At 37.3% G+C, this 19,025-nt stretch overlaps 1 protein-coding gene across 8 annotated transcripts in view; it reads right to left on the bottom strand.

Annotated features, from left to right (window-relative positions):
• SGMS1 (sphingomyelin synthase 1) overlaps window positions 1-19,025 on the bottom strand; it is a 310,484-nt gene that overhangs the window by 121,090 nt on the left and 170,369 nt on the right. For all 8 annotated transcript variants that reach the window (XM_058436246.1, XM_058436244.1, XM_032137507.2 and 5 more), the window contains exon 6: window positions 3,354-3,434. The gene's annotated coding sequence lies outside the window, so the exon portion shown is untranslated. The remainder of the gene's footprint in view (window positions 1-3,353; window positions 3,435-19,025) is intronic.

The following is a 19,025-nucleotide window of genomic DNA, read 5'->3' as shown; positions in this document are numbered from 1 at the left end:
ACCTAGAATGTCCCCTAAGCACTCCTCCCAACTCTGTTCAAAGGTCTCCTCCAGATAACTGAATGAGTGCACCATGATGTTACCAAAGATGTTCATTACAGCACACTTTACAAAAATGAAAAGTTGAAAACAAAAATGTCCAGTAATATGCAACATTATGGACTACGTACACATGGAACGCTATATATTATGAATACATCTACAATTATGTAGATGTATATTTATTGATGTGGCATCATCTTACTATATTGTCAACTGAAGCTAATTTCAAAATAATAGTAATAACCAGACCCATTTTAGAGGGAAAATAAAGCATGTATCTAATCTCAGCATAGAAAAGTATGGCAGAATACAAAAAAAAAAAATCTTGTTAACATTTTCACTGCCACGCAAAATAGTTTTGCAAATGCAAAATAGTTTTTGCATTCTAAAGTTCTTTCCAATTAGCAATGTTAACTTTTATAATTTCATAAAAGGTACTTTAATAAAAAGGCATTAATCATTAAATATCTAATCCACATATCATCTGCTCCTGAATCTCCTCCCTGATCTAGCCCACTCCTCTTACCACCCAGGTAATTTCTCTTTCTCTTCTGTTTTCTGAGTATTTTATATGTCTTTTATAATACCTACCACATTCAGTTTGAAATTATAGTTTTCTCTTTTCAGGTTTGATTATCAACTCCTAAAGTGCAATAAGTCTGTCTTATTTGTACTGAAATGTATCGTCAAAACCGATGAGTCCCAAGTATCTAGTAAACAACTGAGTTTGTTGATATGAACATAATGCAAGGCTGTAAAATTTACACATCTAAAGACTATACACATAGCAGCTCTCTAATGAAGAAAGCATCTATACAAGGGATGTTTGGAAACCACATAAGGCCCATTCTGGTAAGAGAGATGATAATATAAATCAGAATGTTATATCTATAATAAAATTTCTGTATTAAATTATTATTTCCATGTTTGCTTTCAAAGTACCAAAGACACACTTATTTAAATTAAGCCAAAGGTCATTATTTCATAATCCAAAGGCAAGTCTCTCAGATTTTAACCATGAGCTTCCTCTTGAAATGAACACAGATTACTTTTGCAGTAATCCAAGTCCATCCCTGACTCAGTGGGAACTATAAATACCTTTGTTTTAACAGGAAATCGGGGAAATGAATGTTTTACAATTATGTAAGTCTGATTCAAAGAACTAATACAAGCAAATGTTTTGAAATATCAAAGGCATTTTTGTAAGGTTCAATAAAGAATGTGTTTTGAGAACTAGGTGGGTGAGATTTAAAGTAAAAACAACAAACACAACCTTAGCTGTTACTTAGCAATTTCAGGTTCGATTGCTTCCTTCTAAAGGGCAAGCTTTAGAAAAGTTTTCTTAGAAAACTGAAGAAGTTGCTTCTAGAAGAGACATTGAGATGTCTGATGCGGTTTTGTTTTTTTCCTCCATTTCACTCCCTAAGATTTTAATCAAGCTAAGATGAAATTTAAACTGCCCAGGTTTTGTTTTGTTTTTACTCTCTCCCTAGAGGCAATTGGCTTTCCATTAAAACTTAATTTTTGAATCAAAAGCAAAGCTGCATGGAATGCTTAGTTGGGAGGAACCCTGACTGCTTGTCTCTGCAGCGCCTCTACCTGAAGGAATTTAAGATTTGAAGGAATATGGGGAAGGGAGAGAAGGAAGTTCAATAGGCAGTGAGCAGAATGACTGATCACCAATATTAGCACTTGGAGATCAGTTTAACAGCCAGAATAGGCAGGTGATGCCAGGGGTCTGTTATGAATCTGAGTCAAAAACTCAAGAAATTGTCCTAAATTCTAAATTGGTTTTGGCATCTATTTTCAATTCCAGAAGCAATATGAGCATGACAACTTGAGTTATAGCAAGCACTGACTCAAAACCAAACCTTGTTTTTATTCATCAAACGAAACTCTTACCACCAGGGCTGAGGCAGATAATTAAAGAATTGTGGCTTAGAAATGTCTTCACAACAGGAAACCTACAATTAGTGGTGTATTAGAGCCAACTTATACTAGGCCACTAGAACCAATTGTTAAATTCTCAGAATTTTTAGCCAGCTGGTTGTTAAACAGAGTCATTATTAAAAGTTAAATTATATAAACAAAATTAAAATAAATCATACTAAAAACAAAGGTAATAAATACTCAAAACTCATCACTTCCTATTATTTTACTGTTAACCATGCTCTTGAGGTGATTTGTAACTACTGTATCTGGTTGGTAGAAACTGTATAATGCTGTGCTACTGCATAACACTTCCCAGCCCTGCTTTCAGTGACTTTCGTTGGTAGTTTAAAATGAGCCAGCCACGGTAGGCGTATTTACACAATGGAAACCTGCAAACATGACAACCCCTCCTTCTGACATTGCCAGTTTGTTAACATCTACCTGCAGATACTACCTATAATGTTAATCACCACAGCTTGGCAACAGGTAAGGAACTCGAGCTGGCCAATCTTTTGAGTCAGAATAAAGGCCTATAGATTATAAATCATGACACAAATATAAGGAAGAAAAGTAAATATGATTTATTGTGCCAGTAACTGTAGCATAACTATAACGTGCCAGTCATAGCACAAAGTATTTTCCGCAGCCTTTAATTTTATGAGAGATAGTATCAAATCCAATATACAGATGTGTCAACTGAGGTTCTGAGAGGTTGAGTAACTGTTAAAAAGCACAAGAGCAAGAGTGAGGCCTAGGATTGTCTGACTCAAAAATATATGATCTTTCCACTAAGCTACCCCACTTACTAACATTATTATTATCACAGTGAAACCAAAATCAACCATATGTAACTGTCAGATAATTAGCAAACATTAATAGCCTCTGATGTATATAAAAGTGGCATACATGAAGAGGGATATGGAGAAGATATAGACAAAGAACTCAATTTTAATCATATTCACCAAATTTGTTCATATTTACTTCAAAATATACCCACAGAAAAAAATATCTGAGTGAGAAATGGAGCCCAAGGAAACCAATAGGACCAAAAATATCTGCATATCAGAAGGGTTATTCCAAGTTTAATTTAAATGCTGACCATGTGCAGGAAATTCTCTAATTCTTCAAATACTCATGCCCTGTCCACCAAATTGACACACTCAACTTAAAATGACACACCCTATCAAGAAAGAAGTATGCAAAATAAGATTTATCAAAGTTAGCATCAATTGTTTGAAGTGTTTGGATATTTACTTTATAAAATAGTTTCTCTTTTGCACTCAAGTTAGTTGACTGTGCTATCCTTTTACCATGGTTCCTTAAAGAAAATTTACCCATTAGTTAAAAGAATTCCAAAAGGCCAACAAACATTAACTTACAGATTATTTAAAAACATTCTTGTCATCTTGGCTTCCTATAAGCTACCAGCTTCTCTCCTCGTTCCAGTACAGTTCCATCACCTGTCATAAGAAGAAAGAATCTAATTAGTTGTATGTCTCAGAAAGGCCATTTCTTGATTTCCACTAGTTAGTCTCTTCTTTACACACAAAAGACATAGAAAAGTCCAGTCATCTCTTCTCTTTTTTACCAAAAACAAAAAGGAAAGAGAAAATAGCAACACAGAAAATTACCTTAAGAGAAAAAAAATTTTAAGAGCAGTATTTCCACTGTGAAGGATTGGGGTCGTGAACCCTTAAAATTTTGCCCTCCATTATGTTTTCAGGAAGAGATACCTAGTCTGTTTCCTAGGCAGCAATAGTATTAGAATAACCCACCTTCTCTCTCCATCTCTCCTCCCTAACCCCTTCTTACCTCTCCTCAAAAGTGAAGGATTAATTTGCCTGGAAGGACTAAACGAGACACCAACTGATTTCTTGGTCCTGCTCTGAGCCAGGCAACAAAGGCCTCCCTCCAGTCACACATGCTTTGATCCAACAAAGCCATTATACCAGAACTATGGACACCTAATGCTTGATGATCAGAATTGCTACACTGTCCACATGTCCAGTTCAACAAATACTGGAGGATTCATATAATTCACAGAATAATAAAATATGCCCAGCAAAGGGCCTTCCTTTTTCCAAGAAGAAGTCATTCAGAACAATGTGTTTACTTTTGTTTTTCCATTTCTTAGAATTTTAGAATAAACAGGCTAGGAATAGAACTTTTTGCTTTCTTTCCCTTCAGAGAAGGGCCCCAAATAAAAATACCCGACTTTTACCAGTTAGAATGCAACTATTGCTCATGTTATGTGAAGAACATGTGGCTCCAAGAAGACAATATTGATAAAACAGAAACCTAAATTAACTTTCATCACCTGAGGCCTCAATGTTAATTCTGAGATGAGATTAATAATTGTGATATGGCTCCATGCATGCACTGAGGTACCATGAGAGGCAGTGTCACCTCAGTTACCTGAACCATAGACAGAAACCTCAAGTTACCCAAACCATAAAGGGACAGGGCGGTGTTACGGAGATTAAGGAAGGAGGAGATGAGTGGCCAGGAGCGGTGGCTCACGCCTCTAATCCCAGCACTTTGGGTGGCTGAGGCGGGCGGATCACAGGGTCAGGAGATCGAGACCATCCTGGCTAACACAGTGAAATCCCATCTCTACTAAAAATACAAAAAAAAAAAAAAATTAGCTGGGTGTGGTGGCGGGCACCTGTGGTCCCAGCTACTCAGGAGGCTGAGGCAGAGAATGGCGTGAACCCGGGAGGCAGAGCTTGCAGTGAGCCCAAACCGCGCCCCCGCACCCCCACCCGGGGGAAAAAACAAAAACCTTTCTAAAAAAAAAAAAAAAAAAAAAAAAGACAGGAGGAGATGGAACAAACACCAAATAAATAAATATAGAGATCTTCTCTAGCAATAAAGAAATAACTTGTCAGCATCAATAAAAACAGCAAGGAAGAACTAAGGAGTCAAAGATCTAAAAATTATACCCAACACTGACAGGAACAGCTTCATTGGCTAGCTATGGCTTTATATGCCTGGCCACTGACATGAGGCTCTTTAAATGCATGAGAAACACAGTAAGGTTTGATATAGGTTTAAAATAAACAGGTTTGAACCCCAGCTGTGCTGTTTAATAGCAGTGTGATCTTTGCCAAGTAATTTATTCCTTCTAAGGCTCAGTTTCCAAGTCTGTAAAATACATACAATAATACACACCTTGCAGAGTAGTTATATAACTTAAAGATGATATATGCACCATGTCCATCATACAATTAGTTCTCAAAAGATTACTGCAATTATTGTGCTCACTAGTGCAACTATGGTAGCAAGACTATTAAATTCATGATTACAATTGCAATTATGTCCATTAAATTCACAGACTCTTTCCTGATGAGAACATTCTGGAAAGAAGTTCTAAATGTAAATTTTGACAACAATATAAAACTTTTCTAAGTTGACCTGATGAAGTGTTCAATACAAATCTCCACCTTAGCTGACAGCCTTTATTCACATGGACACACAGAAAGCCCTAGCTATGTCTTTGTTAGTATTCTTCATATCAATACCGAGTTTCTTTTTTTGATGATGAATTCCTGAAAAGAGGGAATGAATCACTTCCATTAGTGCTAATTCTTCTGGTGTACACTCTAATGCTGGGCACCACATTACAGACTCATAAGCAACAGTATGGATTTGTCCATTATGTTAAAAACAAACAAACAAATACAAGATTCACCAGGTGAACGCATACTAACTTTAAAACAGAAGTGCCAGAACTTAATGTCTACAAAAGTACTCCTGACCCCTTCCAAGTCACCCTCTTTGGGACTCACTCCAGTGATGCTGACTGCTCAGAATAAGTACTCGTCTTTTACCTTCAGAACCAGTGTGCAATGTTCACAAGAACACATGTGTCATTACAGTTTAGTTTCCCACTTTATTTGCTATAATAGAAAATATTTTAATAGATTAGTTCAAAGAATCAAATTCATCCTCAAAGATGGTAATTTAGCACCACTGTGGTTATTCAAAAGAATTATAAGCAACTTCAACAACCAACTTTTTTTTTTTTTGAGACAGAGTCTCACTCTGTTACCCAGGCTGGAGTGCAGTGGCGCTATCTCACTCACTGCAAGCTCTGCCTCCTGGGTTCACGCCATTCTCCTGCCTCAGCCTCCCGAGTAGCTGGGACTACAGGCGCCCGCCACCACGTCCGGCTAATTTTTTTTGTATTTTTAGTAGAGACGGGGTTTCACCGTGTTAGCCAGGATGGTCTCAATCTCCTGACCTCGTGATCCGCCCGCCTCGGCCTCCCAAAGTGCTAACAACCAACTTTATTGAACCACCCATTTGGTGGAAGACACTGTGCTGAGCATTGGGAGTGGGGAAGGGGTTATAAGGTGATTGAGATGAAGTCCATTTAAAAGAATGCAGAACACTGGCAGTATCACTGGAATACAAGCAATTAGTTCAGCTGATGCACTTAAAAAGAACAATCTGGATGTATGAACTCTGGCTGTGATTGTTACAAGCCCAGCACTTCCTAATCATGCTTCAAATACAATGTTAAGATTCCACAACAGTCATGGGAAAACCTGGCTCCTTTTCTGAATGTTCACTTTACACTCTAGGGCAAAGCCGAGCCTGCTACCCCTGGGTGGAAGAAGACTGGCTGGCATCAAAATCAAGAGCATTCAAGAGCTAATATGAAAATAAGGCTGGAGAAGTTGTGGGAAAAGTTCCTGTGGCCATGAGACACAGTTGTTTGATTCTTAGCCTCTTTCTCCAAATGATCTAGTTCACTAAGAAGAATTTGGGCTTCCTCTATGGGAGACAGTATCCTGTGGTCATTAAAGGTATGTGCGTTGCTGTCACACAGAACTACATTCTGCAACTAAGCTCTGAAGACCTTGAGCATGTTGTCTAATTTCTGTAAGCCTCAGTTTCCTGATCTATAGAATGGGAGTGATATCAGTACAATAACCAGATGTTGTTATATGGGTTAAAAAACATGATGTCTATACACAATTGAATAAAGTTCATGGCAAACAGTAAACGCTTATTAAATGTGCCATTGGAAAATATACACTATCCTCATCCTTTGGGGGCAATACAAGTACTAGGGTGAAGCCACAAAAAAAGAGGTATCCCAATATGCTCAACAAAGTTCCAGCCCCCTTCACTAGGAGACCACAAAAGGGCTTGGGGTGATATCTCATGTAGCAATAAAGGGCAAATTGTCTGCTCTTACATCTGTGCATGTATCTTGGGAGCAAAATGAGAGTGGCAGCAGCATTCAGAGGCTTGTTGGCCAGTGGAAAATTCAGAAATGTTAACACCAGCCACATAGAAACAAAACTGAGTAACTTGCTCAAGATTAGCTAATAAATGGCAGAAGCTGAAATTCAAGCCCACACAGTTTAGCTTTAGTCTTTGTTCTTAACCACTATACTACACTGTGTCCCTGGCAAAGAGGAGGAACAATAACTAAAGACTAACTAAGACACAGGCCAGGAGCAGGCCATAAAAAAGCAAGAAACAGCACCCTACTGATGTCTGAAGAAAAGAGGAAGATAACACAAGAGTTACTGGGGCAAAAGAGTAAAAGCACCAAAACTGCTAATGATTCTAACCTGAAATTTACCAACACAGCCTTAGCAAGACATCCTAAAAGGATAGTATAGTGAAAGTGACCCGGTTTTGTAATTCAGTGCTTGCTTAAAGAGAATAGTAATCAGAAGACACAAAAGCTGAGAAGACCTCACTTTGGTCCTTTATAGAAGCCACACTATCATGTAGGAACAAATGTCTAGAGAAGAATGTGTCACATACCCCAAATGCCCACTGACAAGGAAGGGTGACAGCAGCATGAGAGTTGCTTCCAAAGGCAGGGTTTCCTGCTACCTTTTCATTGCATTTCTACAGTAGAGAAGAGGAGGAAAAGCCACTTAGGGCTGTTGAATTCTCTGTAGGTCAGAAGGAAGGAAAAAAGCAGAAGGGATGAGAAACACGCTGCTAGTTAAGTAGAGAATGGACAGAGAGGAGAGTAAGGATAAAGAGAAGCCATATTCTTGGCCAGTCTCAGATATGTCACTCTAAAGTGGCCCCCTTGATCTCTGTCTCTTCTTATCTAGGCCTTGCCTAATTCCCTCGCCCTTTCGGGACAGGTTCTGTGACTGGCTTGTAGCCAATAGAATAAGGCAAAAATGACAGGATGTATGTGGGTACATTACATAAGATTGTAACATCTACTCTGCTACAAGTTTCTCTCTTGCTGGTTTTGAAAGCGCAGGCTGCCATTTTGTGGGCTGCCTACTGAGAGAGCCCCATGAGGGCAACCTCCAGCTGACAGCAAGAAACCAAGGCTCTAGTTGGAGAGCCCATGAGAAACTGAATTCTGCCAATCACACGAGCTTGGGAACAAATCCTCCTCCCATCCAGCCTCAGATAAGACAGCAGCCATAGCTGATGCTTAACTGTGGCCTTGTTAAGTACCTTGCTAAGTCATTCCCAGACACCTGACCCACAGAAACTGTGAGATAATTTTGTGATTGATTAAGCTGCTAAGTTTGTGCTAGATTGTTATGTAGCCATAGATAACTACTACAAAAGGGAGGTGAAGTTCATGTCTCTGATGTCACCACATGTCCTTCTGAGAGAGGAGAGGGGGAAAGAGGAAGCCCCAAGAACCAGGGTGAGCAATTCTGCCTCTACATTAGTACACACCCTCCAATTCAGCTCTCTCCAACTCAGACTCAGTTCCTCCCTTAACACTCCATCCTATTCTTGTCATTTGGAAGATATAGTGAAACATACTGGCCAGGGAAATAGCAATCGCATAAATGGTGATCAGGTTCCCTGGCTGACCTATAAAAGCTACTCAACATGCGAAACACTGACACGTTTAGAACAGTAAGAGAACTGTGACCATTATATGAGCTACATTAAGATCCTATATGGCATACAATAATTTTAACAAAGGAATATTTAAAATATGAGAGATTGGACTTAAACACTGAATAAAACATGTTCCAAGAGACATGTTGGAGACTTGTTGGATTAGTGGTTTTGAGAACTGAATAAAAATTAAAACATCCAATTTTTATCTAAGTTTTTCTAATATGGGCTCCTTAAAAACCAAATGTAAATATTCTTAAATTTTCTCAGCAAGCATCTGTAGCTTTGACAAATCAAGTAACAATCATTCTCGACCACAGAGTATACAGCTAAAACTAACTCAATGAGCCAGAGACCTATTATCTCAGCAGGCCATCTTTCCAAGCAGAAACTGGTAGGGAAATCCTACAATCGCATCATCTGAAAGCTGAGAAATGCTCATTAGTCTTCTAGTCCCAGCCTCTCAGTTGACAGATGATGACACATAGATCCAACAACTTTAAGTGACCTGTCCAGGGTCACTCAGCAGCACAATGCAGGCCTTCTGTTTCCCAGGCTTCTTTATAATCAGACGTACCAAACTTTAGCTTCATCATGAGAGATGAAATCAATGGCATCAGATATTCTGTTGGGGGAGAAAATAGGAACTAACATTTCATGACACTATAAAGCTCCTACAGAACTTCTAAAAACTAAGTTTTGTGGCAAGAGGGAAAAATAACACCATACAAACATTAATATGAAATGTTCAATCCAGTTTCAAAAGCAATGCACAATATTTTCTGAGTAAACTGAAATGCTCCCAAAATAGGCTGTCTTTTCTTCTGAATAATTTGCCTTTAAAAAAATGAATAGGGAAAAAAATTTTTCAAAGGCTGGCACAGAAACTTGTGCAAGGATGTCTACTCCACTGCTTTATATATCTCTATTCCTAAATTCATCGATTCATTCAATAGGTATTTTGGGGGCATCTACAATTCCAAAGCATTGCGGTAAGTGCTGTATATAAGGAACCTATCTGGATACAAGCAAATGATGCTTACTAATATTTTCAGCACAAGTAACCACGTCTAAACAAGCAAGCAATGCAGCAACAGAGATTTCCGGTATGTATTTTGGAAGGCTATTAGGAATGCAGACCACAGCTCTCTTTTCTTCTAGAAACTTCCATATTTAAAATAAATAGCGACTGGTTTTTCTGTGCAATGATATCGCCCCCAAGGTAGCAATGAGACGTATCAATAAAAAGGGGTTAAAACACCCCAGGTCACCTTCCTCCAGAACTCCTGTTATAGAACTCTCCCAGCAGCCCAAATTAAAATATATATATATATTTTTTTTTTTTTAAAGTGGGCTTTCACTCAACATTCTCCTTCCTAATCCTTTTCTCCGTACCAAGAATAAATATATGTTAAAAACAAATTAAAAGTAAATAAGGGCTTATTTTTCCCCACAGAGCCAGCAGTTTTCTCTCCTCAACATAAACTTAAACCTCTCTAGCTATTCCTATCAACATGCAACAGGCTGTTCCCTTCTACACTGAAAATCAGTCTCATTCCTATCAGTGAACATTATTTAACCCCTCCATGTTTTAAATGCATCTGAATGCTTTGACATAATATTACTAAGTAATACTAATGTCACTAAAGGTAAAAAACAGCACGAACTGTTTACCACATGCTAGGCTCGTTCCTTTAGATATACATAAAATATTTCCAGAAACAGGCTCTCACTCTGTTGCTCAGGCTGGGGTGCAGTGGTGCAATCATGGCTTGCCGCAGCCATGACTTCCTGCCTCCTGGGTTCAAGCAATCCTCCCATCTCAGCCTCCTGAGTAGCTGGGACTACAGTTGCATACTACCACGGCCAGCTAATTTTTGCTTGTTTGTTCTTGTAGAGGCAGGGTCTCTCTGTTGCCTGTGCTGGTCTCAAACTCCTGGCTTCAAGCAATCCTCCTGCCTGGCCTCCCAAAGTGTTGGGATTACAGGTATAAGCCACCATGTCCAGCCTAGGCTCATTTCTAAGTGTTTTACATGTACTAATTCACTGAATCATGCCAAGAGCACTCTGAGGCATGTTAACATTACTATCCTAGTTTTAAAGATGAGGGATCTAGAACAGAGTTACTAAAAAGGCAGGCACAGTTGTTTGGCAAACGACATTGCATGAAATGCATGCAATGAATCCAATCCAAGTGTTAATGGGAAACCTCCACTCCCTCAGTTTCATGCTTTCATTTGTAGAACTTTCCATTAGCCTAATAGTTCAGCCTTCTCTCCCACCTTCTCCTTGGTGGAGGAGAAGTTAATTATGTGAATAGCGAGTTTGGGAGAAAGGCTACCCTGCTCATAGATGGAGTGTATTCCAGTCTGTTCCCTTCTACATTGAAAATCAGTCTCACTCAAGTATGAAATACCAGAAAACCCATTTGGCCAACCAACTTTATTTCCAAATCTCTGTATTTCAAATTCCTGTTGGTATATCCATTGGTCCCAAAATTGGATGAGAAAAAAAAGGTGTCATTCGACTGTCCACCCTGCCAAACTCTAACACAAATAACTTTAATACCTAACCGGGTGGCAAGATATTTGAGAAAAAGGTAAATATTTCTTTTACAAAAAAAGGAAACCAAAACTCAAAGGTATGTAAGAACATAACCAATCCAGTCCAATAAGGTGTCTGCAGAGGAGATCATGAATGAACCTGCTCCTCTAACTCACTGTCAAGGGACATCTTAAAGGACAAGGCTATTTATCTACTTTCTTCACCACAAATAACCAGAAAACACTGTTTCCTTTCCAAATAAATAAAACGCACACGGATAACCTTTTCTATTGGAGCATCCTAATTTAAAGTAGTAGAAAATTCCTTAGTAGTAGTCTCATTATTGTCACAAAGCATGCAAAGTATTTCAGTATTGCACATTACCTTCCCAGTCTGTTAAAGTCTGTATTTTTATCCATTGCATGGATACTTCTACCATAAAAAGTATAGTGACAAAAATACTACCCACAACTTGGTAACAGAGGAATAAAAATGTCACTAATCTCTAAGTTTGTCATTTGATCTTTCCTATCACCCTCTAAATGCAATGTTTCTCATTTCAAAAATACATTTTAAAAGACATTCATTAACTTCCTCTTATTTTTTTATTTTTAATTATATTTTAAGTTCTGGAATACATGTGCAGAATGTGTGGATTTGGTTAAAGATAAAAAACAAAACAAAACACAAAGGAGTTCATTCAATAATATTGACTTTTTCTGCTGTAGATATTTATTTTTTTTACTTTTAAGTTCAGGGGTACATGTGCAGGTTTGTTACACAGGTAAACTTGTGTCATGGGGGTTTGTTGATAGATTATTTCATCACCCAAGTATTAAGCCCAGCATCTATTAGGTATTCTTCCTGATGCTCTCCCTCCCCCACCGCCCCCCTCTGACAGGCCCCAGTGTGTGTTGTTCACCTCTATGTGTCCACATGTTCTCATCATTCAGCTCCCACTTGTAAGTGAGAACATGCAGTGTTTGGTTTTCTGTTCCTGCATTAGTTTGCTAAGAATAACGGCCTCCAGCTCCATCCATGTCCCTGCAAAGGACATGATCTTGTTCTTTTGGATGGCTGCATAGTGTTCCATGGTGTATATGTACCACATTTTCTTTACCCAGTCTATCACTGATGGGCATTTAGGTGGATTCCATGTCTTTGCTATTGTGAATACTGCTGCAATGAACATACCTGTGCATGTGTCTTTATAATAGAACAATTTATATTCCTTTGGGTGTATATCCAGTAATGAGATGGCTGGGTTTGTTTAATTTGTATAAGTTCCTTATAGATTCTGGATACTAGAACTTTGTCAAATGTATAGCTTGCAAAAATTTTCTCCTATAATTTAGGTTATTTGTTTACTCTGTTGATAGTTTCTTTAACTGTGCAGAAGCTCTTTAGTTTAATTAGATCCCATTTGTCAATTTTTGCTTTTGATGAGATTACTTTTAGCATCTTCTTCATGAAATCTTTGCCTGTGCCTATTTTAATGCAGATAATTTGAGCTTCCTGCTTTACTATTCAAACTGCACTTAATAAGAATGGTTTCCTTAGTGTTCTATGAGCAAAAATTTCAAAATAGAAAACAAGCCATGTTTATCTCATAAGTTTAGAATATTTACTTTTCCATAAATATATATAGGAAAAGTCAGTCAATCAGCACTCTCAGCTGGAGAGAACAAATAATAGCTAGACTAGCACTTAGATGCTTTGACTTTTGCAACAACCCTAATGTAGGTAAGGCATCCCTATTTTCCAAAGGAAAGCCTGAAGTTCAAAAAAATACAGTGACATGCCTAAGTTAACCTACTTACTAAGTGATGGGGCTCAATTTTAAACACAGTTCTTCTATTTGAGCCAAAGTTTGTGGTTTTTCTCTGTTAGAACACTAACCATGAACACCAAAAATAACAACAACAAAAAAGTTTCTAAGTAGCCAGAGAAAAAAAGACATCATATGAGAATAATAAGAAGAATGATGGTAGACATCTCATTTGAAATAGGAGTCCAGAAAACAATAATCAACACGTAAAGAGAAGGAGAAAAAAAAGACTGAATGCCCACCTAGAATTCTATATACAACAAAAAATCTTTTAAAAAATAAAGACATTTTCACACAAATGAAAATGAGAGATTTGTTGCCAGTAGACCCACACTATAAGAAATGCTGAAGGAAGCTCTTCAAGCTAAATAAAGCAAAATGATACCAGATATAAATTTAAACCCATAGAAAGGAATGAGGAACGTTGGAAATAATACATTTGTATGTTAACATAAAAGACTTTTTTTCTTAATTTATTTAAAACATATATGACTAATATATACTATATTAAAAGTATAATATTGTATTATATAGTTTGTAACATATATAGATATAAAATGTAAAAAGACAATAGCACAACAGATGGGAAGAGGCAAACGAAACCATATTATTGTAGGTTTCTTATATTTTACATGAAGCAATATCATATTACTTCAAGGAAAATTTTTTACTAAGGGTGAATATTGTAATCTGCAGAGTAACTACAAAACAGTAGTGCAAAGAAAACCTGAGAGAAATTTAAATGTTATGCTAAAAATATTCAATAAACAAAAAGAAAGAAGAAAAAGAGATATAGAATTTTTTTAAAGTCTAAAGGATAAGACACATAGGAAACAAGTTTTAAAATGGTAGATCTAAAACTAACATGTCAATAATTACAGTAAATGTAAATAGACTAAACGTTTTAATTAAAAGGCAGAAATCACCAGAATACATTAAAAAATGATACTGAACTATATGCTACCTACAATAGATGCATTTTAAATACAAAGTCACAGATAAACATGTAATAAAAGGATATACCAGTAGGAACTCAATACAAAAACCAGACAAACATAATAAAAGAAGACTACAGACTTATATCACTCATAAAACATACATGCAGAAATCCTCAACAAAATACAGTGCTGGCATAAGGACAGATGAATAGAACAGTGGATCAAAACAGAGGTCACAAATAGACACACACATATGTGATGAACAGATCTTCTGACCAAGATGTCAAAGTAATTCAGTGGGTGTAAGGATAATTTTTTCAACAAATTGAGCAGAAACAAATAAATACTCATAGGGAAAGAAAAATGAATCCTGACTCCTACCTCACACTATTAACAAAAATTACTTAGAGCTGGGAGTGGTTGCGTGCACCTGTAATCACAACTCAAGAGGCCGAGGTAAGAGGATCACTTGAGCCCAGGAGTTCATATCCATCCTGGGCAACACAGGAAGACCCCATTTATTAAAAAAAAATACTTTGAGAGAGGTCATACAACTAATCATAAAAGCTAAAACTATAAAGTATTTATAGGAAAACGTAGAACAATGGCTTTGCAATGATGAGGTAGACAAAATACTACCAATAAAAGAAAAACTAGCTAGTTGGACTTCATCAATATCAAAACTGCTTTTTGAAAGACACAGTTAAGAAAATGAAAAGGCAACCACCAACTGGAAATAATTCACCATACATGTATCTGACCAAAGACATGTATCCAGAATATATAAAGAACTACCATAATTTAATTTTTGAAAAGTCACACAACCCAATTGTTAAAATAGTAAAAGATTTGACAAGATACTTCATAAAAGAAGATACATGAATGGTCAATAAGTACATGAAAAAATTTTCAACATCATTAGTCACCAAGGAAACAACAGGAATCCACAAGATACCACTTTACCCGCACTGGAATGCTAATTTTAAAAAGACTGAAAAAAAGCAAGAGTTGGCAAAGACTTGGAGTACATTAGAGCATCTCATAAGTTGCTGATGGGCATACTGAATTACAAAGCCCTTTAGAAAAATGTTTCACAATTTTTAAGTAATTTTTTAATAAGATTAAATATACACTTACCCAATAATATACTTCTAAGAACACACTCAAAAGACATGAAAACTTGCGAACTTGCGTCCACAAATGTTGCGGGAAGTCAGGGACCCCAAATGGAGGGATTGGCTGAAGCCATGGCAGAAGAACATAAATTGTGAAGATTTCATGGACATTTATTAGTTCCCCAAACTAATACTTTTATAATTTCTTACGCCTGTCTTTACTGCAGTCTCTGAACATAAGTTGTGAAGATTTCATGGACACTTATCATTTCCCCCATCAATACTCTAGTGATTTCCTATGCCTGTCTTTACTTTAATCTCTTAATCCCGTCATCTTCATAAACTGAGGATGAATGTCGCCTCAGGCCCCTGTGATGATTGCATTAACTGCACAAATTGTTTAAACAATATGAAATCTGGGCACCTTGAAAAAAGAACAGGATAACGGCGATGTTCAGGGAGCAAGGGAGATAACCTTAAAGTCTGGCTGCCTGTGGGCCGGGTGGAACAGAGCCATATTTCTCTTCTTTCAAAAGCAAATAGGAGAAATATCACTGAATTCTTTTTCTCAGCAAGGAACACCCCTGAGAAAGAGAATGCGTTCCTAAGGGGAGGCCTCTGAAATGGCCGCTTTGGGAACGTCTGTCTTTTACCGTCGTAGATAAGGGATGAGACAAGCCCCCGTCTCCCCTAGAGCTCCCAGGCTTATTAGCATGAGGAAATTCCACCTAATAAATTTTGGTCAGACCAGTTGTCTGCTCTCAAACCCTGTCTCCTGGTAAGATGTTATCAATGACAATGTGTGCCCAAAACTTCATTAGCAATTTTAATTTCACCCCGGTCCTGTGATCTCACCCTGCTTCCATTTGTCTTGTGATATTTTATTACCTTGTGAAGCATGTCATCTCTGTGACCTACATCCTATTCGTACACTCCCTCCCCTTTTGAAAATCACTAATAAAAACTTGCTGGTTTTGCAGCTTGGGGGGCATCACAGAACCTGCCAACATGTGATGTCTCCCCCAGACACCCAGCTTTAAAATTTCTCCCTTTTGTATTTTTTCCCTTTATTTTTCAGACAAGCCAACACTTAGGGAAAATAGAAATGGACCCATATCGAATATCAGGGGCTGGTTTCCCCCAATACACAAAAAGATGTACAATAATGTTCACAGTAGTTATATTCATTACAGCCAAAAACTATAGACCATCCAAATGTCTATCAGTAGGTGAATAACTTCATAAAATAGAATACTACTCAATAGCATGATACATGCAATAAGAGTATGAATCTATAAAACACCAGCAAGTGGAGCAAAAGACACCAGGAGCATAAGCACACTCAGTATAACTACATATCTGAAGTTCTGAAAGAGGCAAAATCTATTGATAGAATCACACTCACACACATGTTTGCCTCTGGGATAGCACACCTGACTGAAAGTGGACACAAGAGAACTTTTTGGGATGATAGAGATGTTGGTTCACTATTCACTTCAAATTTGTACATTGTACATTGTATAAATTATACCTATATTTTAAAATAAATCACAAAATAATTTATTTGAATGAGTTCTGGAGGAGATATGAGTTCTGGAGGAGACAAAGGTCAAAAGTGTTTCTTTCTTATCTTGGGGAACAACTTCTAAAGCCTCAAAAATAGAAGGTGTGTGTGTTTAATTTACATGTCATTTTTGAAATATACACCCGATCAAAGCAAAGGAAAACAAACTATTGTCTGCTTCCTATCTAAATAGCCTTTGAACATTTGTTCCAACCAAGGAGAATTAAAAGCAATCTGTCATTTAGATTTTATTCAATTTTACTTACCACATTAACAATTCAAGGGAAAGGGACTCAAAAAGAAAATAAACCATAAAACACAAATCCAAATTTTCTAATGTCTTATTCATTCTAAAATACTTACTAAATTCCTACTGTAATCCAGGTAAAATGATAGTCACTAGAGAAATGAAAATTAAATTTTACACCCTGCTGTTAAGGACTTCTAAGTCTGGTGGAAGAGATACACATAAATAATTACCTTAAAGTATAAAAAGTGTTCTTGAATATAAATTGGTAAAAACCTCACTGGGGGAAAATGTATCATTTCTTTCCTCTTTAAAATTATAACACTTAATATTGATAAATATTATGTAAGAAGCAAACAAAATAAAGTCAGTTACTCCTTCTGAAGGAAACAATAATTTTAAGAAAAAAATTATTTTATTAACTATCTCAATGTAAACATATTTCTTAGCTCAAAAATATAACCCACATTTTTTCTGCTTCTTTTTAAATTATTCTTAATTGACAAATAAAAATTGTACATGTTTATCATGTATAACATGTTTTGAAATACATATACATTGTGGAATAGCTAAATGGAACTAATTAACATATGCATTACCTCATACACCATGTTTTGTGGTAAGAATACTTCAAATCTACTCTTTTAGCAATTTACAAGTATATAATACATGGTTATTTACTAGAGTCATCATGAAGTACAACAGATCTCTTGTCCATAGTCATTTTAAAGAAAATAATCCCACGTGCAGCAAAGGAGACTATGCAACTTGTCCTATACCACTTCCTCACACCTTCACCCCCAAATTCCACAGCTGGTTCAACTGGGACAGGTTCCAGTGCAAAGTAATCTGAAGGCTAGTCAGGAACTGTAGTGACTCCCTCAAAATGAAGAGATGGGATCGATCAATTCACAGTCTCAGGAATCCAAACTGTGAAACAAATTCTTTCACTTCATTTTCTCCTGAGCCTACTTTTGTCCCCACCACTGTATACTTGAAACTATCCATTTCAAAATCCACAATGGCTTCCAACACTGCTGTAGGTAGTGGTCAGTTCTCAGGCATTGTCTTTAGCCAGTCGTCAGTTCTTAGCTGTGATTTAACAAGACCTGTCAGCAGCATGCAGCACAGATGACCTCCTGATGCTTCTTGAAACACTTTCTGCACTCAGCCTCCAGAACACCACACAGTACTTTGTCCCCTTTCTTTCTCATTCCCTTTTGAGGACTCTTCCTTATTTCTGTAAGTCCCCAAGGGTTCATTGGATTCTCGGACCTCTTCCCTATCATCATTCATTCTCTAGATCAGTGGTTCCAAATGTTTTAGTCCTAAGACTCCTTTACACTTTAAAAAATTATTAAGGAACTCAAAAAGTTCTTATTTAAAAAGGTTATGTCTACAGATAACTACAGTATTGGAAAACTGAGAACATTTAAAAATATTTGTTAATTCATCTAAAAGCAACAATAAAACCATTCACATGTCAACATAAAAAAAAAAAATGCCAGAGCAGTGGCTCACGCCTGTAATGCCAACATTTTAGGAGCCAAGCAGAGAGGATAGCTTGAGCCCGTGAGTTCAAGACCATCCTGGGCACCATAGGGAGACCTCATCTCTACCAAAAAAAAAAAAAAAATAGCTGGGCATGGTGATGCAAAAGCTGGGATAGGTTCCAGTGCAAAGTAATCTGAAGGCTAGTCAGGAACTGTAGTGACTCCCTCAAAATGAAAAGATGGGATGGATCAATTCACAGTCTCAGGAATCCAAACTGTGAAACAAATTCTTTCTCTTTCATTTTCTCCTGAGCCTACTTTTGTCCCCACCACTGTATACTCAGCTATTTGGGAAGCTGAGGCAGGAGGATCACTTGGGCCCAAGAGGTGGATGCAGGCTGTAGTGAGCCGTGATGGCTCCACTGCACTTGAGCCTGGGCAACAGAGCAAGACCCTGTCTCAAAAAAAAT

Source organism: Hylobates moloch, unplaced genomic scaffold (genome assembly GCF_009828535.3).
Source record: "Hylobates moloch isolate HMO894 unplaced genomic scaffold, HMol_V3 SCAFFOLD_3, whole genome shotgun sequence".
NCBI classification, from domain to species: Eukaryota; Metazoa; Chordata; class Mammalia; order Primates; family Hylobatidae; genus Hylobates; species Hylobates moloch.
This window is presented reverse-complemented; position numbering and strand designations above follow the sequence as displayed.